This window comes from Somniosus microcephalus, chromosome 5 (genome assembly GCF_052327205.1).
Source record: "Somniosus microcephalus isolate GS21.2 chromosome 5, FLI_Smic_1.0, whole genome shotgun sequence".
NCBI lineage: Eukaryota > Metazoa > Chordata > Chondrichthyes > Squaliformes > Somniosidae > Somniosus > Somniosus microcephalus.
The window spans coordinates 245,346,229-245,369,309 of record NC_140991.1 but is presented as its reverse complement, the minus strand read 5'-3'; positions in this window follow the sequence as shown (position 1 = coordinate 245,369,309).

The following is a 23,081-nucleotide window of genomic DNA, read 5'->3' as shown; positions in this document are numbered from 1 at the left end:
GCTGCGCTGGATCGTCGCGACTGGAGAACCAAGCCCAGCTCTCCACAGCCTCCTCTGCGATGCTCAAATCCTCTCTGGATGGTCGACGCCCGCACTGGTGGAATCAGCCTTCTTCTTCAGAGTTGCAGGTAGGTTCGAATTGCCTCGTCGCCAATGTTAAGTCCGTGAATTTTGAGGTATGGTGTTGTTCAATAAATCGACAGAGACTGCAGAGGAACAATCAACAGGTGTTTACTGGATGAGGGTTACTCTAAAACTAAAAGTACAGATCCCTACTCAGGGTTTATATACAGGTGTGGTCACTGCCGGTACTACAGTATACAGGAGCTGTAAAAAGTAGTTCTCCCCTTAAAGGTACATACACTACAAAAACAAATCCAGCTTCTCCAACCTGTCCTTGTAGCTAAGATCCCCCATCCCCGGAACCATTCTGGTAAATCTCCTCTGCACCCTCTCAAGGGCCTTCACATCCTCCCTAAAGTGTGGTGACCAGAACTGGATGCAATACTCCAGTTGTGGCCTAACCAGCGCTTCATAAAGGATCAGCACCTGATAGCCACAAGGCCTCCACTGAAGCCTTCCTCTCCAGACCCATCGATCCCTCTGCATTCAGGAGAGAGGCATTTGAAAAATCCCTGCTGCATTTACGCTCACCTCCAACATACTGGGGTTAGGATCAGCTGACTCTCCTACGGCTGAAGTGACAGCACATGGTCAGTTAAAAATCCCTTCCACATTGCCAACATTAAGAATGGAAAAATTCCCTGCTGGGGTCGACTGCAATATTGAAAAGTGTTTGCTGGTCCTACTGACCTCTCTGCAGTAACCCAAAGAGTACCATTCCCTTTCATCCCTGCTTTTATGTAATTCATTAACAAGCATACTTTCGCCAGGCTTCCATTATATTTCAAATCAGTTGTTTTCTAGCTTCCCACAAGAATGTAGAATTCTTAAAGTGCATCCAGGAGAGCTTTTTGAGCCAGCATGTAGAAAGTCCTACAAGAGAGGGGGCGGTACTGGACCTAATTCTAGGGAATGTGGCCGGCCAAGTGGAAAAATTGCTAGTAGGTGAGCACTTTGGTGATAGTGACCATAATATGGTAAGATTTAAGGTGGTCATGGAAAAGGACAGGGACGGGCCGGAAATAAAGGTTCTAAATTGGGGGAAGGCCGATTTTAATAGGATAAGGTAGGATCTGGCCAAAATGGACTGGGATCAGCTACTTGTGGGAAAATCCGCATCGGAGCAATGGGAGGCTTTCAGAAGGGAGATTGAGATCATACAATGGCAACATGTTCCCGTAAAGGTCAAGGGTGGTTCCAAAAACCACAGGGAACCTTGGATGTCAGGGGATATACGAGAATGGATTAGGAAAAAAAGGAGGGCTTTTGGTAGATACAAAAGGCTAAAGACGGAGGAAGCCCTAGAGGAGTACAAAAAGTGCAGGGGGATACTTAAAAAAGAAATTAGGAGATCAAGGAGGGGCCATGAAATAACACTGGCGAGCAAAATAAAGGAAAATCCTAAGATGTTTTATAAGTATGTTAAGGGTAAGAGGATAACTAGGGAAAAAATAGGGCCCATTAGGGACAAAAGTGGCAATCTGTGTGTGGAGCCGGAAGATGTAGGAGGGGTTCTAAATGAATTTTTTGCATCTGTTTTCACTATGGAGAAGGACGATGTAGACATAGAAATAGGGCGGGGGGACTGTGATATGCTCGAACATATTAACATCGAGAGGGAGGAGGTATTGGCGGTTTTAGCTGGCCTAAAAATGGATAAATCCCCAGGCCCGGATGAAATGTATCCCAGGCTGCTGTGTGAGGCAAAGGAAGAGATTGCGGGGGCTCTAACACATATATTTAGGACCTCTCTGGCCACAGGGGATGTGCCAGAGGACTGGAGAACCGCTAATGTAGTACCATTATTCAAGAAGGGTAGTAGGGAAAAACCGGGGAACTACAGGCCAGTGAGCCTAACATCAGTGGTAGGGAAATTATTGGAAAAAATTCTGAGGGACAAAATTTGTCTCCACTTGGAGAGGCAAGGATTAATCAGGGATAGTCAACATGGCTTTGTCAAGGGAAGATCATGTCTGACTAATTTGATTGAATTTTTTGAGGGGGTGACTAGGTGTGTGGATGAGGGTAACGCAGTGGATGTGGTATACATGGATTTCAGTAAGGCCTTCGATAAAGTCCCGCACAGGAGACTGGTCAAGAAGGTAAGAGCCCATGGAATCCAGGGTGCCTTGGCACATTGGATACAAAACTGGCTTAGTGGCAGAAGGCAGAGGGTGATGGTCGAAGGTTGTTTTTGTGACTGGAAGCCTGTGGCCAGTGGGGTACCACAGGGATCGGTGCTGGGTCCCTTGCTGTTTGTGGTCTACATTAATGACTTGGATATGAATGTAAAAGGTATGATCAGTAAGTTCGCGGATGATACAAAAATTGGTAGGGTGGTAAATAGCGAGGAGGGTAGCCTCAGTCTGCAGGACGATATAGATGGGTTGGTCAGATGGGCGGAACAGTGGCAAATGGAATTTAACCCGGAAAAGTGCGAGGTGATGCACTTTGGGGGGACTAACAAGGCAAGGGAATACACAATGAATGGAAAGACCCTAGGCAAGACGGAGGGTCAGAGGGATCTGGGTGTGCAAGTACACAGATCCCTGAAGGCGGCGGAACAGGTGGATAAGGTGGTAAAAAAGGCATATGGGATACTTGCCTTCATTAGCCGAGGCATTGAATATAAGAGCAAGGAGGTTATGATGGCGCTGTATAAAACACTGGTTAGGCCACAGCTGGAATACTGTGTGCAGTTCTGGTCGCCACACTACAGGAAGGATGTGATCGCGTTAGAGAGGGTGCAGAGGAGGTTCACTAGGATGTTACCAGGGCTGGAGCGCTTCAGCTATGAAGAGAGACTGGGCAGATTGGGTTTGTTTTCCTTGGAGCAGAGGAGGCTGAGGGGGGACATGATTGAGGTGTACAAAATTATGAGGGGCATAGATAGGATGGATGCTGAGGAGCTTTTTCCCTTAGTAGAAGGGTCAATAACTAGGGGGCATAGATTCAAGGTAAAGGGCGGGAGGTTTAGAGGGGATTTGAGAAAGAACTTTTTCACCCAGAGGGTGGTTGGAGTCTGGAACTCACTGCCTGAAAGGGTTGTGGAGGCAGGAACCCTCACAACATTTAAGAAGCATTTGGATGAGCACTTGAAATGCCATAGCATACAAGGCTACGGACCAAATGCTGGAATATGGGATTAGATTAGACAGGGCTTGATGGCCGGCACGAACACGATGGGCCGAAGGGCCTCTATCCGTGCTGTATAACTCTATGACTCTATGACTCTAATGGCATGAACAGAAATTGAACAGCTGGCATTTGCGCAAAAAGCAAACTGTTAGCAGCAGTCCCATTGGTATGTTTAATGCATGCTTCAGGTGCCAAGATCTATCTGGGGCATCATGCAATATAGTCCGGCCAGAGTTTTAAGGATTATGCTGCACAACTTTCCCTTACTAAGAAGCCTCACCATGGAGGCCCGGAAGAGCAAGGTCCCCATGAACATCAACAGCTTGAAGAGGATGATATGGAATAACAACAGAAAATGCTGGAAAAACTCAGCAGGCCAGGCAGCATCCGTGGAAAGAGAAACAGAGTTAACGTTTCAGGTCTGGGACCCTTCATCAGAACTGGAAAAAGCTGGATATGTAACAGATATTAAGCAGGTGCAGAGATGGCGGGGGGGGGGAGTGGGGGATGGGAGGGAGGAAGGAATTGAAGGAACATACTGGACTTTTGTAAGAGGCAGGAAAGATAAAATGTTGCAAATGGGAATGGCAAAATCATACAGCATGAAAAATGGAGGCAGGGGTTATAGTTTGAAATTGTTGAAATCAGTGTTGAGGCCAGAAGGCTTTAAAGTGCCTAATCGAAAGATGAGGTGCTGTTCCTTGAGCTTACGTTGAGCTACATTGGAACAATGTAATAGGCCGAGGACACAGAGATCAGAGTGGGAGTGAAGCGGTGAATTAAAGTGACAGGCGACCGGAAGCTCAGGGTCACCCTTACGGACTGAATGGAGGTGTTCCGCAAAGCGGTCGCCCAATCTGCATTTGGTCTCCCCAGTGTAGAGGAGACCGCATCGTGAGCAGTGAATAGAGTATAATAAATTGCAAGAAGTACAAGTAAATCGCTGTTTCACCTGGAAGGGGTGTTTGGGGCCCTGGACAGTGGGAATGGAGGAGGTAAAAGGGCATGTATTGCATCTCCTGCGCTTGCACGGGAATGTGCTAGGCGAAGGGGAAGGGCTGTTAGGGGTGATTGAGGAGTGGACCAGGGTGTCGCGGAGGGAGCGGTCCCTTCGGAATGCTGAAAGTGAAGGTGAGGAGAAGCTGCATTTGGTGGTGGGATCAGGTTAGAGGTGGCAGAAATGGTGGAGGATGATCAGTTGAATGTGGAGGCTGGTGGGGTGAAAGGCGAGGACAAGGGGAACCCTATCATGGTTCTGGGAGGGAGGGGAAGGGGTGAGAGCAGAAGTGTGGGAAATGGAACGGATACGGTCAAGGGCCGTGTCAACCACAGTAGAGGGGAATCCTCAGTTGAGGAAAAAGGAAGACATATCGGACTGGTATGGAAGGTGGCATTGTCAGTACAGACGCGCCGGAGATGGAGAAACTGGGAGAATGGAATAGAGTCCTTATAGGAAGCGGGGTGGGAGGAAGTGTAGTCCAGGTAACTGTGGGAGTTGGTGGGCTTGTAGTGGATGTTTGTCGAAAGCTGATTGCCAGAAATGGAGACGGAGAAGTCAAGGAAGGGAAGAGAAGAGTCGGAGATGGACTATGTGAAGGTGAGGGAAGGGTGGAAATTGGAAGTAAAGTGAATGAACTTATCAAGTTCAGGGCGAGCGCAGGAGACAGCACCGATACAGTCATCGATGTACTGGAAAAAGAGGTGACGGAGGGGACCTGAGTAGGACTGGAACAAAGAATGTTCCACATATCCCATGAAAAGGCTGGCATAGCTAGGGCCCATGCGGGTTCCCGTAGCAACACCTTTAATTTGGAGGAAGTGAGTGGATTCAGAGGAGAAGTTGTTCAATGTGAGAACAAGTTCAGCCAGGCGGAGGAGGGTGGTGGTGGGTGGGGACTGGTTGGGCCTCTGTTCAAGGAAGAAGTGGACGCCCTCAGGCCGTCCTGGTGGGGGATGGAGGTGTAGAGGGATTAGACGTCCATAGTGAAAAGGAGATGGTTGGTGTGGTGTATGTAACCTGTACCACCTTAAGAGAACTACCTTAAGAAGATGGACTACTTTCTCTTGCTACTGTATATTGTAGTACCGGTGGTGACCACACCGGTATATAAGCTCTGTGTAGTAATTTGTAAAGCAGTTCAGCCCTGACCTTCAAGTAGTAAAGACCTGTTTAAGTTTTTCCTGTTGTCTGTGTCCACTTATTTAAAATAAGTATATCTGGAACACACAGACTCAACAGTGGTGACGAGTCGATCTTACCCAGCGGCAATTGCATCCAAGGCAGCTTCGTCCCCAGAACGGGCGTCGAGAAGAAGCATCCGCCCTCATCATCCTGCTGAGCACCGCATTCGCACGGGAGGCATCGAGAACCCGGGTTGGAATTGCTGACCACGAAGTCCACCGTCAGCGACAGGCAGTGATCATCCTTCTTCCACGGCGGTGGGTAAGCCGATCTAGCGACACGGGCAGAAAGTCGGCCGCGTTGTCAGTGGAGAAGGGGGGCGAGACCGGAGGAAAAAGGGCGGAGAACTCGACCGCAGCCGGTGAAAGGGGCCGGGCTGCAATCGGAACAGACGCGCAGCAAGAAAGGAAGCGCTAATATCCACGAGGACAGCGGGGAGTAAAAGCAGCAGCATCAGGGGAAATTAAGGACCGCTGGGGGGGGCGAGAACGGCAACAGCGCAGTAATCACCATTGTAGCCAGCGGGGGAAGCCGCCAAGCACGGGAAGCCGCCATTTTGGAAAAAAAATAAAATAAAATACTTAAAGAAACTTACAAGGATGCCTAAAAACGGTAACATCACTGCTTTTGATAGCGATGTCGAAGATTGGGCCACTTATGTGGAGCGTATTGAAGTTTATTGTACAGCAAATGAGATACCGGCTGAAAAGAAAGCACTAACCCTATTAAACTCGATGGGTGCGAAGACGTACGGGTTATTAAGGCACCTTGTAACACCAGATAAACCGGCGGATAAGACTTTCGCGAATATTGTTACTATCCTGCAAGAGCATTTAAACCCCACGCTGCTGCTGATAGCGGAACGATTTAAATTTTACAGAAGAACGCAGCTGAAAGAGGAAAGCAACGCTGAATTCTTAATTGAACTGCGCAAGCTATCAAAGTACTGTCAGTTTGGTACAGGACTAGCAGATGCTCTGAGAGATAAGTTCGTGTGTGGACTATTAAAAGAAGGAACTCAGAAGCGACTGCTAGAGGAAAAGGACCTTACGCTAGATAAAGCTGTCACCATTGCAGCATCGCACGAGGCGGCAGCACGAGGCACCGCGGAAATGCAGCTAAGGCCATCGGAACTCAGCACCAATCAAATGGCATTGGGTGCAGTAAAGTGCTATCGTTGCGGAAGGACAACGCTCGATCAGAACCAGTGCTGGTTCAAAGATCAAGAATGCAGAAAATGTGGCAGACTCGGTCACATAGCGAAAGTATGCCGGTCAGGAAAGAAGACCAGCAACAAAATGTCACCACAGAAGAAGTACAAAAAAGTACACAAGGTGACAGAGAACAGTACGGATGAACAGAAGACGGATTCAGACTCCAGCAGTAAGGAACTGGGTTGTCTAAGAATACATAATGTGGGTAACACAGCAGACCACCAAACTATTTGGGTTACACTCCAGATAGCAGGAGTCCAAGTGAAGATGGAATTGGACACGGGATCGGCATTGACGGTCATGAATAAGCAAGATTACAAAAGGTTATTCTCATACATTCCCCTAAGGGATACGGAGATTGTATTGAAAACATACACGGGGCAAAGAGTGTACCCCATCGGAAAGATAAAAGTAAAGGTGGTCCACAAGGGTAAAAAAAGCAAAGGAATGGACTTGTATGTGTTACCTGAGGGAGGTCCACCACTACTGGGACGGGAATGGATCAGGAGAATAAATATGGACTGGCATTCCTTAAAAGCACTAACTGTAGATTCCGGTAAAAAGGACGATGTCAAACCTAAACGACTGTCCAGAATATTGGACGATGCTAAGGAGGTGTTCCAACAGGGACTGGGAACACTGAAAGGAATTACGGCAAATATCAAGGTTGAAGAACATGCAAACCCGAAATTTTTCAAAGCCAGACTTATGCGATACGACCTGCTGTGGAAGTTGAGCTGGAAGGGCTAGAACGTTCAGGAGTACTGTCAAAGGTGGACTGGAGCGAATGGGCCACGCCCATTGTTCCCGTCATGAAGCGTTCATTGAGCAACAAGCCGGGGGAACCGGGGAAGGTTCGCATCTGTGGCGATTTCAAGATCACTGTTAATCCGATTCTTCACACGGTGCAATATCCGCTTCCGCGGATTGAGGATATCTTCGCTTCGTTGTCTGGCGGGAAGCACTTCACCAAGATAGACCTGGCGCAGGCGTACTTACAGATGGAAGTTGGTGAAGCGTCACGCCAGTATCTCACGATCAACACGCATAAGGGCTTATATCGGTATAATAGACTGGTTTTTGGAGTGGCATCGGCTTCAGCGATTTGGCAAAGGGCCATGGAGCAGGTATTACAGGGAATTCCTGGCACACAATGCTATCTGGATGACATTCTTATTACAGGAGATGATGATGAGGAACACCTTGCTAATTTGGAACAGGTGCTCACCAGATTGAAAGAGTATGGACTTCGAGTTAATCGCCAGAAATGGGAATTCTTTCAGAAGCGAATCTCGTACTGTGGTCATGTCATTGACCAGGAGGGGCTTCACAAGTCACCTGACAAGGTCGAAGCTGTTGTGAAGGCTCCCACTCCAGAAAATGTATCCCAGTTGAGGTCGTTCCTAGGGTTGATTAACTATGACCATAAGTTTCTGCCAAATTTATCCACGGTGCTACACCCGCTGAACGCTCTTTTACAAAAGGGAGTACCATGGAAGTGGAGCGAGGACTGTAAGCGGGCTTTTCACAAAAGCAAGGCATTGATCACCTCTAAGGAAGTGTTGGCTCACTTTAACCCAACGCTGCCTATTCGTTTAGCTTGTGATGCTTCTCCATATGGTATTGGGGCAGTGCTATCACATAAGTTGCCAAATGGCTTGGAAAGACCAGTCGCGTTCGCATCCAGATCATTGACCTCCGCTGAGCGCAACTATGCTCAGATAGATAGGGAGGCTCTCAGCCTCGTGTGGGGAGTAAAAAAATTTAATCGTTACCTGCAAGGCCAAAAGTTTACGCTGCTGACAGACCACCAGCCGTTGGTTTCCATTTTTAACCCTAAGAAGGGTGTTTCGGTGATGACAGCGCAGAGGCTCCAGAGATGGTCCCTTTTCCTAGGGGCACATCAATATGAGATCGAATTCAAAGGTACAAAGCAACATGGTAATGCTGATGGGCTGTCGCGCCTGCCACTACCTACAGCGGAAGAGGCACCGACAGTTGACCCTGTTGAGTTATTTCACTCGACCATCATCGAATGTTTGCCAGTCACCAATGCGAGTATTGAGAGAGAGACCAGGAACGACCCGACACTGTCTCGGGCCTACGAATTGACAGTGAAGGGATGGCCAGCACATGGCGAACCACTGTTACCGGCATTCTCAGCCAGACGAGAACAGCTGTCCGTTTGTCAAGGAACATTGATGTATGGAACAAGGGTGATTATTCCTCCTAAATTAAGGGAGAGAGTTCTAAAGGAACTGCATGAAGGTCATCTGGGGGGAGTCAAGATGAAAAGCCTTGCTAGGGCTTATGTGTGGTGGCCAGGTATCGAAAAACAAATAGAGGATCTGACTAAAAGCTGCTCAGGGTGCCAAAAAGTTCAAAATGCACCTCCAATTGCACCACTGCATCCATGGGAATGGCCGTCAACCCCATGGCAGCGTGTACATATTGACTTTGCAGGTCCATTCATGGATTCCATGCTTTTGATAGCGGTAGACGCACATTCTAAATGGCCAGAAGTGATTAAGATGGCGACCACTACCCCGAAAAGACGATCGCAGTTCTTAGTACCATATTTGCAAGGAATGGGTTACCGGAACAAATATGTTCAGACAACGGACCACAGTTCGTGTCAGAAGAATTCCAGAAATTCATGAAGAAGAATGGGGTGAAACACTATACATCTGCCCCATATCATCCGGCTACAAATGGGTTGGCCGAGAGATTTGTGCAAACGTTCAAAAAGGCGATTAAGACCATGAGCGAAGACCATATTCCACTACAACACAAGGTGGACAATTTCCTAATGGCATATCGAAACGCCACACATGCAGTGACAAATCAAAGTCCTGCCATGATGTTTTATAACAGGAGGTTGCGGTCCAGGTTGGATTTGTTAAAACCAAATGTGCGTAGGGAAGTCGAAAACAAACAGTTCCAGCATGTAAATAACAAGACCACTCGGAGTTTTGAAATAGGACAACCAGTGTTAGCCCGGGACTATAAGAATGAGAAATGGCAATCTGGAACAATTCGTGCCAGACAAGAACCCCTGATGTACACGGTAGAGATTGGTGAAAACGTAATACGACGTCATGCTGACCAACTTGTAGAATCGAGAACAAGGGTCGAACCCATGGCTACGGCAGAGACACCAGTGGAAGAAATTATTGAACCTGTAGCATCTACCTCAAACGCGAATGTACATAAGGATGTTCAATCCATAAGAGATCAATTAGAGGAGTCACCCCAGCAACCAGAATCAGAGACCCCTGAAAGGCGTTATCCAACTCGGATCAGGAGGCCTCCTCAGAGACTGAATCTTTGAACAGTTGCATGAAAGTTGTATATATGTTATCCATGTTATGTTTAAATTGGGGTGTACACTGTTAAGCTAAAAAGGGAGGAATTGTGGTGTATGTAAACCTGTACCACCTTAAGAGAACTACCTTAAGAAGATGGACTACTTTCTCTTGCTACTGTATATTGTAGTACCGGTGGTGACCACACCGGTATATAAGCTCTGTGTAGTAATTTGTAAAGCAGTTCAGCCCTGACCTTCAAGTAGTAAAGACCTGTTTAAGTTTTTCCTGTTGTCTGTGTCCACTTATTTAAAATAAGTATATCTGGAACACACAGACTCAACAGTTGGGGCCAGGAAACTGGAAACTGTTAAAGTGACGGAGGGCGTCAGAAAAGTCGCAAATGTAGGTGGGAAGAGACTGGACAAGGGGAGAAAAAATAGAGTCGAGATAGGAAGGGATAAGTTCTGTGGGGCAAGAACAGGCTGAAACGATGGGTCTACCAGGGCAGTCCTGTTTGTGGATCTTGGGAAGGAAATAGAAGCGGGTTGTGCGGGGTTGGGGGACTATGAGGTTGGCGGCCATGGAGGGAAGATCTCCAGAGGAGATGAGGTCAGTGACAGTCTTGGAAACGGTGGTTTGATGCTCGGTAGTGGGGTCATGGTCCAGGCGGAGGTAGGAGGAGGTGTCATAGAGTTGGCGTTCAGCTTCCGCACGGTAGAGGTCGGTTCGCCAAACAACAACAGCACCACCCTTATCAGCAGGTTTAATGATAATGTTAGGGTTGGATCGGAGAGAACAGAGTGCTGCAAGTTCAGAGGGAGATAGGTTGGCGTGAGAGAGGGGAGCAGAGAAATTGAGACGGCCGATGTCACGTCGGCAGTTAGCAATGAAAAGATCTAGAGAGGGTAAGAGGCCAGAGGGAGGGGTCCGGGTAGAACGAGAATTCTGCAAGCGGGAGAAAGGGTCTGCTGTGCGGGGGGAAGTCTCCTGGCCAAAGAAGTGGGCATGGAGACGAAGGTGAGAGAAAAAGAGCTCAGCATCGTGCCGAGCTCCAAATTCATTGAGATGGGGGCGTAAGGGGATGAAGCTCAGGCCTTTGCTGAGGACTGATCGTTCGGGGTCAGAGAGGGGAAGGTCAGCGGGGATAGTGAAAACATGGCAGGGGGTGAGATTGGAAGAAGGGATGGGGTCAGAGGAAAGTGAAGGGGAAGAAGGTGTCCAAGAGTTGATGAAGCTTGCGATCCTTGACATCAGAAAGGAAGAAAAAAAGTTTTTTGTTGAAGCGTCGGATGAGTTGAAGGATGAAATAGAACTGTGGACCCGGACAGCTTTGAGATAGAGTGTGTCAGTGCTGCTGAAGAGAGAGGTCGAGAGTGTTCCTGTGGCGGCACATGGCATTGAGCATGGATCTCAAGATGCGGCGAGAGCAGTAGTTCGAGGAACGCTGAATGTCTTGGAGATATTTGTAATCCTGGGTAGATCCAATGATATTGTGGATGATATGGATGTGTGTATGTTTATGTATGTGTGCTGATGTGTGTATGTTTATGTATGTGTGTTGATGTGTGTATGTTTATGTATGTTTATGTATGTGTGTATGTTTATGTATGTGTGTATGTTTATGTATGTGTGTATGGTTATGTATGTGTGTTGATGTGTGTATGTTTATGTATGTGTGTTGATGTGTGTATATTTACGTATGTGCGTTGATGTGTGTATGTTTACATAGAAACATAGAAGATAGGAGCAGGAGTAGGCCATTCGGCCCCTCGAGCCTGTTCCGCCATTTAATGAGATCATGGCTGATTATCCAAATTCAGTACCCTGTCGCTGCTTTCTCCCCATATCGCTTGATCCCTTTAGCCTTAAGAAATATATCTAACTCCTTCTTGAATATATTTAATAAGTTGGCCTCAACTGCCTCCTGTGGTAGAGAATTCCATAGGTTCACCACTCTCTGGGTGAAGAAATTCCTCCTCATCTCAGTCCTAAATGGCTTACCCCTTATCCTTAGACTGTGACCCCTGGTTCTGGACTCCCCCACCATTGGGAACATCCTACCTGCATCTAGCCTGTCTAGTCCTGTTAGAATTTTATAAGTTTCAATGAGATCCCCTCTCATTCTTCTAAACTAGCGAATATAAGCCTAATCGACCCAATCTCTCTTCATACGTCATTCCTGCCATCCCAGGTATCAGTCTGGTGAATCTTCGCTGCACTCCCTCCATGGCAAGAACATCCTTCCTCAGATAAGTTGACCAAAACTGCACACAATACTCAAGGTGTGGTCTCACCAAGGCCCTGTACAACTGCAGCAAGACATCCTTGCTCCTGTACTCCAATCCTCTCGCTATGAAGGCCAACATACCATTTGCCTTCTTAACCGCCTGCTGCACCTGCATGCTTATCTTCAGCGACTGGTGCACAAGGACGCCCAGGTCTCGTTGCACTTCCCCTTTTCCCAATCTATTGCCGTTCAGATAATAATCTGTCTTACTGTTTTTGCCACCAAAGTGGATAACCTCGCATTTATTCACATTATACTGCATCTGCCATGCATCTGCCCAATCACCCAACCTGTCCAAATCATACTGGAGTTTCTCTGCATCCTCCTCACAGCACACACGCCCACCCAGCTTTGTGTCATCTGCAAACTTGGAGATATTGGGGGAGAAATTCAGTTGTTTGCGCCACCCATTAGCGCCTTAAGAGGGCGATAAGTGGGGCACGAGCCAGCTAGCGCCCAGGCGCGGCGAGACCTGCGCCTCTCGCGAAATTGAGCGGACATTTAGCGGTGGCGCAAAACCGCAACGCCCGCTCAGCTGCGCGCGCAGCTCCTGACGTCATTTCATGGTGCAACGCCCTTGGGGTGCCCCGAACCGGAAATTCAGTGGCGCCCCCCTCCTTTCCGCCTGGAGCTCCCAGCGACTGGTTGACTGGAACGGTTCCCAGTCGCTGTGGGGCTGGGGGGCACTATTTAAAGGGGGCTCTTCCTGGCTTCTTTGTGGTAGCCATTTTTTGACCACTCCTTCTGTGATAGAGAGAGAGATTTGCAGAGAGACAAAGCTTTCTGCATTGAGTCAGCGCTCACAGAGGTACTTCTGGCTTCTGACTAGAACTTTGTACTTGGTTTGCTTTTTCACTGGCATAACCTTGAGTGGCCACATACTATGGGGGCTGCAATGGGTGGAAACGTCGGGCTTCTCCATTACATTGAGAAGGCACAGAGACGCTGAGAGAGAGTGCTAATCATGGCCAGATGGAGGAGGGCCAACAGGCGGCGGCACACAAGACCTTACCATCCCAGGGTTTTCCGTCAACAGTTCTCATACCTCAACATGTCTGAGGAGCAGTGTTTTCGGAGGCTGCGATTCAGCAGGGAGGTGGTCACTGAGCTCTGCCACCTGCTTCAGCCAGAAGAGTTCATAGAATGCATTAAGGATGGGTTCCTTGAGCAGTATGTTACTGAACCAACCAGGGGGCAGGCAATCTTAGATCTGGTCCTGTGTAATGAGACAGGATTAATAAAAAAATGTCCTAGTAAAGGATCCCCTTGGAATGAGTGACCATAACATAGTTGAATTCCAAATTCAGTTGGAGGGTGAGGGAGTTGGATCTCAAACCAGCGTACTAAGCTTAAATAAAGGAGACTATGAAGGTATGAGAGCAGAGTTGACTAAAGTGGACGGGAAAATAGATCAAAGTGTAAGACGGTACATGAGCAGTGGTGTACATTCGAGGAGATATTTCACAACTTTCAAGAAAAATATATTCCACTGAGGAAAAAGGGGCGTAAAAGAAAAGACAGCCATCCGTGGCTAAGTAAAGTAATAAAGGATAGTATCCGACTGAAAACAAGGGCATATAAAGTAGCCAAATCTAGTGGGAGGATAGAAGATTGGGAAGCATTTAAAAGCCAGCAAAGAATAACTAAAAGATTAATTAAGAAAGGGAAGATAGATTATGAAAGTAAACTAGCAAAAAATATAAAAACAGATAGCAAGAGTTTCTACAGTTATATAAAAAGAAAAAAGGGTGGCTAAACTGAATGTTGGTCCCTTAGAGGACGAGACCGGGAAATTAGTGATGGGGAACATGGAGGTGGCAACAACGCTGAACAAATATTTTGTATCAGTCTTTACAGTAGAGGACACTATAAATATCCCAACACTGGACAAAAAGGGGGCTAAAAGGGGGGGAGGAGCTAAACACGATTAAAATCACTAAAGAGGTGGTACTCATTAAGGTAATGGGACTAAAGGTGGATAAATCCCCTGGACCTGATGGCTTACATCCTAGGGTCTTGAGAGAAGTAGCGGTAGGGATTGTGGATGCATTAGTGGTAATTTTCCAAAACTCCCTGGATTCAGGAAAGGTCCCAGCAGATTGGAAAACTGCTAATATAATGCCCTTATTTAAAAAGGGAAGTAGACAAAAGGCTGGAAACTATAGACCAGTTAGCCTAACATCTGTGGTTGGTAAAATGTTGGAGTCCATTATTAAGGAAGCAATAACAGGACATTTGGATCAGCATAATTTAATCGGACAGAGTCAGCATGGTTTTATGAAGGGGAAGCCATGTTTGACAAATTTGCTCAAATTCTTTGAGGATGTAACAAACAGGGTGGATAAAGGGGAACCAGTGGATGTGGTGTATTTGGACTTCCAAAAGGCATTTGACAAGGTGCCACACAAAAGATTACTGCACAAGATAAAAAATCATGGGATTGGGGGTAATATACTGGCATGGGTGGAAGATTGGCTATCTAACAGAAAACAGAGAGTTGGGATAAATGGTTCATTCTCGGGTTGGCAATCAGTGACTAGTGGTGTTCCGCAGGGGTCAGTGCTGGGACCCCAACTCTTTACAATCTACGGTGGCATAGTGGTTAGCACTGTTGCCTCACAGCGCCAGGGACCCGGGTTCGAATCCGGCCTCGGGTGACTCTCTGTGTGGAGTTTGCACATTCTCCCCGTGTTTGCATGGGTTTTCTCCGGGTGCTCCGGTTTCCTCCCACAGTCCAAAGATGTGCAGGTTAGGTTGATTGGCTATGATAAAATTGACCCTTAGTGTTAGGGGGATTAAATACATGGGGTTACGCGGATAGGGTGGGATATGTGTTGGTGTAGGGGTTACGGGGATCGGGTAGGATATGTGTCGGTGCAGTTTCGATGGGCTGAAATGGCCTCTATCTGCACTGTGGGATTTCTGTGATTCTGTGATTAACGATTTGGAGGAAGGGACCGAGTGCAACGTATCCATGTTTGCTGATGATACAAAGATGGGAGGGAAAGCAGTGAGTGAGGAGGACATAAAAAACCTGCAAAAGGACATAGACAGGTTAAGGGAGTGGGCAGAAATTTGGCAGATGGAATATACTGTTGGAAAGTGTGAGGTTATGCACTTTGGCAGAAAAAATCAAAGAGCAAGTTATTATCTAAATGGAGAGAAACTGCAAAGTGCTACAGCACAAAGGGATTGGGGGTCCTGGTGCATGAAACACAGAAGGTTAGTATGCAGGTACAGCAGGTGATCAGGAAGGCCAATGGAATCTTGGCTTTTATTGCAAGGGGTGTAATGATCAGTAACATGTCATTCTAGAATGGTACACTAGGTGGAGCTGTATGTTTAAGAGTGGACTACCCATGATGCACTAGGCTACCCACAAGGCAGTAGTCAAGATGGATGTTGTACAAGTCCACATGTACTGAATAAAGTGACTAGCTAGAAGCTAGCTTTTCATAATGAAAATGACTAGTTATTAATGAACATAACATGGTACCAGGATTGGTAAAATCTGCTGAATATTGTGAAACACGACATGGAGAATTTGAAGCCACCGGAGGGTTTGAAACTCACAGAGAATGTCGACTGCAATTGGCGGACTTTCAAACAACAATTCGAACTCTACACTGCTGCCATCGGGTTCAGTACGAAGCCAGACGCAAGGAAAATAGCGTTGCTGCTCATGGTTGCAGGCCCACAGGCGATAGAGGTATTTAATACATTTCTTTTTGATCCAGAGGAGAACAGAGAAAAATTGGAAGATGTGCTAAAGAAATTTGATACACATTGTTCTCCCAAAAAGAACGAAACCTATGAGAGGTACGTGTTCCGTTCAAGGATACAGCAGCAAAATGAGACTTTTGATAGCTTTATGACCGATCTGAAACTGAAAGCACAGACATGTATTTTCTCTGAGCTGAAATTATCCATGATTCGTGACCAGATTGTGTTTGGTATTCATGATAAAGTCAGGGAACGTCTGTTGAGAGAAACTGAACTAACATTGGAAAATGCTGTGAAAATATGCCAAGCCAGTGAGCTAGCTCAAAAGCACGCGAAGACTTTCAGTGAAAATAATAATAATGCGATTGTAGTAAGTGATAATGCTGCTGTCGGTGCTGTGTCCTACAAAGGAAAGAAATGTGGGCAGAACAGAAATGAAAAGCAATCGGAGGAAGGAATTTTTAATTGTAAACGCTGTGGTTACAAACACCAGTCACGACAATGCCCAGCATTTGGAAAAATGTGCACAAAATGTCATGGAAAGAATCACTTTGCCAAACAATCCTTTTCAAAAGTAAAAACAAAGAAAGGGCAACAAGTCCAAGTCAATGTGATTGAGGACACTGATTTAAGTGAGACATTTTCTGTAGGAATGGCGTCATGTGACATTATCAAAAAGGATACAGAAAATGTGCAGCCCTCAAGAATGGACAATGCTGAACATAAAGTTAATGCAGTAAAAGAGGACAAATGGATGATCCCACTGCAGGTAAATGGAGCATCAGTTACATTGAAACTAGACACTGGGGCAAAAGCAAACTTAATCAGTATGAGTGACATTAAAAATATGAAAGAAAAGCCCAAAATACAGAAAAAGTCAGTACTACTGAAGGACTATAATGGACAGAAAATAGATAGCTTAGGTGTATGCAGACTTAAAGTGACAGTCAAAGACAAAGTGCATCATCTCATGTTTTCTGTTGTGGCTGAAGGACTTGATTCACTACTAGGTGACAAAGCTTGTGAGGACTTAGAACTGGTCAAGAGAGTCTACCGTATAAACTGTGCCATAAGCAGACCAAATGACTCGGTGGACTCTGTAGTGAGTAATTTCCAGGATGTGTTCAAAGGATTTGGAGTTCTACCATTCACTTACAAGATCCAGCTAAAGGAGGATGCTCAGCCAGTGGTACATGCTCCACGGAAAGTTCCAGCACCCCTGTGTGACCGGCTCAAGAAAGAGCTGGACAGAATGACCACACTAGGAGTCATCAGGAAAGTCGAAGAGCCAACAGACTGGGTTAACTCCATGGTATGTGTAAAGAAAAAGAACAATGATCTAAGAATATGCATGGATCCAAAGGACTTAAATGCAAACATAAAACGTGAACACTACCAGATTCCCAAGCGAGAAGAAATCACCAGTGAAATGTCAGGTGCCAGATACTTCACAAAGCTCGAAGCCTCACAAGGATTTTGGCAACTAAAACTGGATGAAGAAAGCTCCAAATACTGTACCGTTGTAAGGGGTTTTCGTCCTCGAGAGGTTTCCCAGAGGTTTCACTCTCCAGAGGCCTCTCTCTCTTGCACAGTAAACCTTGAGTGGTTTGACCCACTCGCCCCTTAGATTCTGTACTCTGGACTTAGGCGCAGGAACTACAATGTAGAGAAAACTTGTGTAGACCAAGTTTGATGAATCAAAATGAAATGTTATTGCAAATGGAAAAATATATCAAATCAAATGCAACACAGATAAGAGTACGGTACATGGGAGGGAAAACAAACACAAACAAATCATAACAACACAGTACTAACTAAAGCAAATACAGGCATCTTATATTCTACAAAGATCATCATGAAATAAGGAAACACACGGAACATCGAGGGACAACAACTCATGTTAATTGTACCCTTAAATCCACCCCCTTATTAAACCTATCTAGATCTGATTGTGAAGGGCCAGAAACATGCTCACCAATCCCACTAGGAAGTGCAAGGTTTTGAAAACGAGTCTGTGTTTGGTCCTTTCAGGCGTCTCGTCTCCACGTGGGTCGTGGAGCCCCTGCGAGCTGCGCCACATCTCTCTCCTGAGGTGGGGGTCGGGGCGGCTGGACACCGGCAGGCCTGGATGTCGGCGGGGTCGAGGATTGTCGGCTCGACCCTGGTTAGAGGAGCCTTAGGCTGGCTCCCATCGCCTCTTTAGGTTCCTTTCCTCTCTTCTACCGAGCCGTGGTGGCTGGAAGGTTTCTTCGCTTGGGACCTTTATTTTTTTGTTTCTTCTCCCAAGCTGGGTCTATGGCCTCTCGTTTCGGCAACGACCCGGGGATGGTCGATGATCTCCCGATGTGCTTCCCCGGGGCGGAACGCCTGCGATTGACTGCTCCTTCTTCTGGGCGTCCGGATTCAAGCTGCGTGTTTCCAGCTCTCCAACCCGGCGTGTCTGTGTTCAAGCTGCAGGCTTGCAACTGTTTGCCTTCCAACTCGCTCTGGCCTGCCTGTCCCGACTGCTTCCGAGTGCTTCTTGTGTCTTAACTGCCGAAAAGTCTCTCCAGATATACCTTTCTTCCCGAGGCCTCACTTCCCGCCCAAAATCAGGTTAGTCTTTGTTTTAACTTTGGCGGGCTTTGAGCACAGCGGGGCAGTTATTATATTTTAAATCATTTGAAGCGGCTGGTAACAGGCCCATCTCTGGTTGGAAATGGCTTTCATTGTTTTGAATGTTCTGCTGATCTCGTTACCGAGCCCTTTGTGTTGTCCTCATGAATATATATTGTCCTCTTTCGTCTGGGTCAACATTTAGATGGCCCCTGTCTCCAAGCCGATCTTGAGTGGATCTGCATCTAATCCATATGCATGCCTGTGGGTCTGGTTTCGTTCTCTCATAAAACGGCTTCCAGAACTTACTAAGGGTTCAATCCACATAGCTGTCTGAGGTTGCGCAGGAACCATTTTAAAGAGTCCCAATAAGCTGGTCACATGATACGGCGGCCATTTTGTATGCCCCTTTTTCTGGGCTTCTTTTAAAACAGTCTTTAAAATCACGGCCTCTTCTGCCATTTAACCTTATTAATATGAAATCCAATTTTGCGAATCCTACACCTTCAACACACCATTTGGCAGGTATTGTTTCCTCAGAATGCCTTTCGGGATAATATCTGCATCTGAAATCTTTCATAGAGCGATGGAACACATAATTGAAGGTCTGGAAGGAGTTCGGGTCTATGTTGATGACATCATCATCTGGGGCTCCACACTGAAAGAACACAATGAGAGACTGACTAAAGTGCTACAGAGCATACGCCGGAATGGACTGAAGCTCAACAAAGCCAAGTGTCAGCTTGGCATCCAGGAAGTCACTTTCCTAGGAGATAATCTATCTGGTAAAGGAATAGAGCCAGATATGGAAAAAGTAAATGCCATAATCAACATGCCCCGACCCACTGACAAAAAAGGAGTGCTACACATCATGGGGATGATAAACTTCATTGGAAAGTTCATTCCTAACTTGTCAGCCAAGACAGCCTGTCTGCGAGACCTGCTACATAAAACAAATGAGTTCGCATGGACAGAAAGACATGAACAAGAGTGGATGAACCTCAAAACAGTGCTGACAACCATACCTGTACTCACCTTCTTTGACCCGACAAAGAGAATCAAAGTGTCAACGGATGCATCAAAAGATGGCCTAGGCACGGTCTTGCTACAAGCAGAGGGTGAAGATTGGAAGCCTGTTGCCTATGCCTCCAGGTCTATGACTGATTCTGAGTGTCGATACGCCCAGATTGAAAAGGAATGTCTAGGCTTGGTAGTTGGACTAGAAAAGTTTCATGGCTACATATATGGACTTCCCACCTTCACAGTTGAGACAGACCACAGCCCACTGGTTGCCATCATAAAAAAGAACCTGAATGAGATGTCTCCAAGGATTCAACGACTCATGATGAAGCTGCAAAGATATGACTTTGAACTGATCTACACACCAGGCAAACGCATAGTGTTAGCAGATGCACTATCCCGAGCACCCACAATGAGTTATGTGAGCTCTACTGAGGAAGACGTGGATGTTCATGTGAGTATGGTCACTGCTGTGCTGCCCGTGTCAGACACAAAATCAAAGCAAATAGCAGAAGAAACAGTAAAAGATACAGAGTTACAAACAGTGATAGAGAACATTCATCATGGTTGGCCAAAAGGTTCCTGTCCAAAATATTTTAACATAAGGTCAGAATTGAGTGTCGCAAGTGGACTATTATTAAAACAGAACAGAATAGTCATTCCACAGGCTCTACGTCAAGACATGCTCAAAAGGATTCATGAGGGACACCTCGGGATTGAAAAATGCAAAAGGAGAGCAAGAGACACTGTTTATTGGCCTGGCATAAATAAGGACATTGAGAACATGATAGGCAAATGTGAGACATGTCAGAAACACCAAAACAAACAAGCAAAGTAACCAATGATAGTAGCTGACTTACCAACAGCACCATGGAAAAAGGTTGGTATGGACCTTTTTCATTTGAATGGTAAAGAATATCTAATAGTGATTGACTACTATTCTAACTATCCTTAGATGGCGCTGCTCTCAAGCACCACAGCAAGCAATGTCATAATGCATGCTAAATCCATCTTCGCCAGACATGGAATTCCCAGGATTGCCGTTAGCAACAATGGTCCGTGCTTCAACTGTAAGGAGTGGCAACAGTTTGCAGCACAGTATGACTTTCAACACATCACATCCAGTCCTTTGTATGCTCGGTCGAATGGTAAGGCAGAGAAAGGTGTTCAAGTTCTCAAACAGCTACTGAATAAAGCAACAGAAAGCAAGTCTGATCCTTATCTCGCCCTGCTAAGCTACCGAGCCTCACATTTAGACTCTGGTTCTTCACCTGCTGAACTCCTCATGGGTCGCAAGTTGCGCACCACGCTACCCTGCTGTGCAAAAGAAAAGCAGAGTAAGGAACTGAGACAGAGACTTCAACTATTAAAGCTGAAACAGAAATCAAACTATGACAAGTCATCCAAAACTCTGAAACCATTGACAAGGGATGATGTTGTCAGGATTGAGGATCCAGATGCATGGAACAGGAAAGCTATAGTTCTTGAGGAAGTAGGACCAAGGTCATACACTGTTAGAACTGAGGAAGGACAGATTCTCAGGAGGAACCACCGTTCCCTCCTGAAAACACAAGAAACTATCCAAGAGCAAATTGATGACAATGCCGCAACTGAATCTTGTCGATCACCAGCAGAACAATCTAACACAAACACACATACAGGCTCTCATGAAAACACATCAGACTTACCTGTGCTGAGAAGATCCACACGTGAAGTAAAAAAGCCTGATAGACTTAATCTTTGAGTATAAAGTAAAGCTTTGAAAATGTGTTGACTGTTGTGAAAATGTTTATGTTTATAGAGCACTAACAAAAGTGTTACTGATATCATCTTTATCGTTTTTCTTGAAAGTTGATTGATATTGATTTTGTTTAACCTCAAAGAAAGGGGGATGTAATGATCAGTAACATGTCATTCTAGAATGGTACACTAGGTGGAGCTGTATGTTTAAGAGTGGACTACCCATGATGCACTAGGCTACCCACAAGGCAGTAGTCAAGATGGATGCTGTACAAGTCCACATGTACTGAATAAAGTGACTAGCTAGAAGCTAGCTGTTCATAATGAAAACAACTAGTTATTAATGAACATAACAAGGGGGATGAAGTATAAAAGCAGTGAAGTCTTGCTTCAGTTATACAGGGTACTGGTGAGGCCACACTTGGAATACTGTGTACAGTTTTGGTTTCCATATTTAAGAAAAGATATACTTGCTCTCGAGGCAGTTCAGAGAAGGTTCACTCGGTTGATTCCGGAGATGAGGGGGTTGACTTATGAGGAAAGGTTGAGTAGGTTGGGCCTCTACTCATTGGAATTCAGAAGAATGAGGGGCGATCTTATCGAAACATAAGATTGTGAGGGGGCTTGATCGGGTGGATGCGGTGAGGATGTTTCCACTGATGGGTGAGACTAGAACTAGGGGACATAATCTTAGAATAAGGGGCTGCCCTTTCAAAACTGAGATGAGGAGAAACTTCTTCACTCAGAGGGTAGTAAATCTATGGAATTTGCTACCTCAGAGAGCTGTGGAAGCTGCGACATTAAATAAATTTAAAACGGAGATAGACAGTTTCCTAGCTGATAAGGGAATTAGGGGTTACGGGCAGTGGGCAGGGAAGTGGACGTGAGTCTAGGTTCGGATCAGCCATGATCCTATTGAATGGCGGAGCAGGCCCGAGGGGCCGTATGGCCTACTCCTGCTCCTACTTCTTATGTTCTTATGTACTTATCTGCAGCCTCAATTGAGGAGCAGGATGTCTCTGTCAGTGGCAGTGAAGGTGACAGTGGCTCTCAACTTCTATGCCACCGGCTCCTTCCAATCCGCTACTGGGGACATTGCCAATGTCTCCCAGTTCACGGTGCATTTCTGCATCCGTCAAGTCACGAATGCCCTCTTTAAAAGGAGACGTCAGTACATCTCCTTCCCCATGACCCTGGACAAGCAGCAAGAGTGCACAATGGGATTTGCAAGAATAGCGGGCTTCCCCATGGTCCAGGGCGCCATTAACTGCACGCATGTGGCTTTGTGGGCGCCGCAAGAGAATGCCGAGGATTACCGCAACCGGAAGGGGTTCCATTCGTTGAACGTCCAGTTGGTGTGTGACCACAGACAGCTGATACTCGCTTTCCAGGCAGCAGCCACGACGCCTTCATCCTGTGCCAGACTTCTGTGGCTGACCTTTTCGAAGCCCTGGCTCACCCAGGAGGCTGGCTTCTTGGGGGCAAGGGCTATCCTCTGTGCACCTGGCTGATGACCCCGCTCCATGCGCCCAGCACCCCTGCGGAAGAACGATACAATGAGAGCCATCAAGTGACCAGGAACATCATTGAGCACACAATCGGCGTGCTCAAGCAACGGTTCCGCTGTCTGGACCATTCCAGGGGAGCCCTTCAGTACTCACCTGAGCGAGTCTCCCATTTCGTTGTAGTGTGCTGCATGCTGCATAACCTGGCAATCCTCAGGACTCAGCCACTGCCACCAGACATTGGAG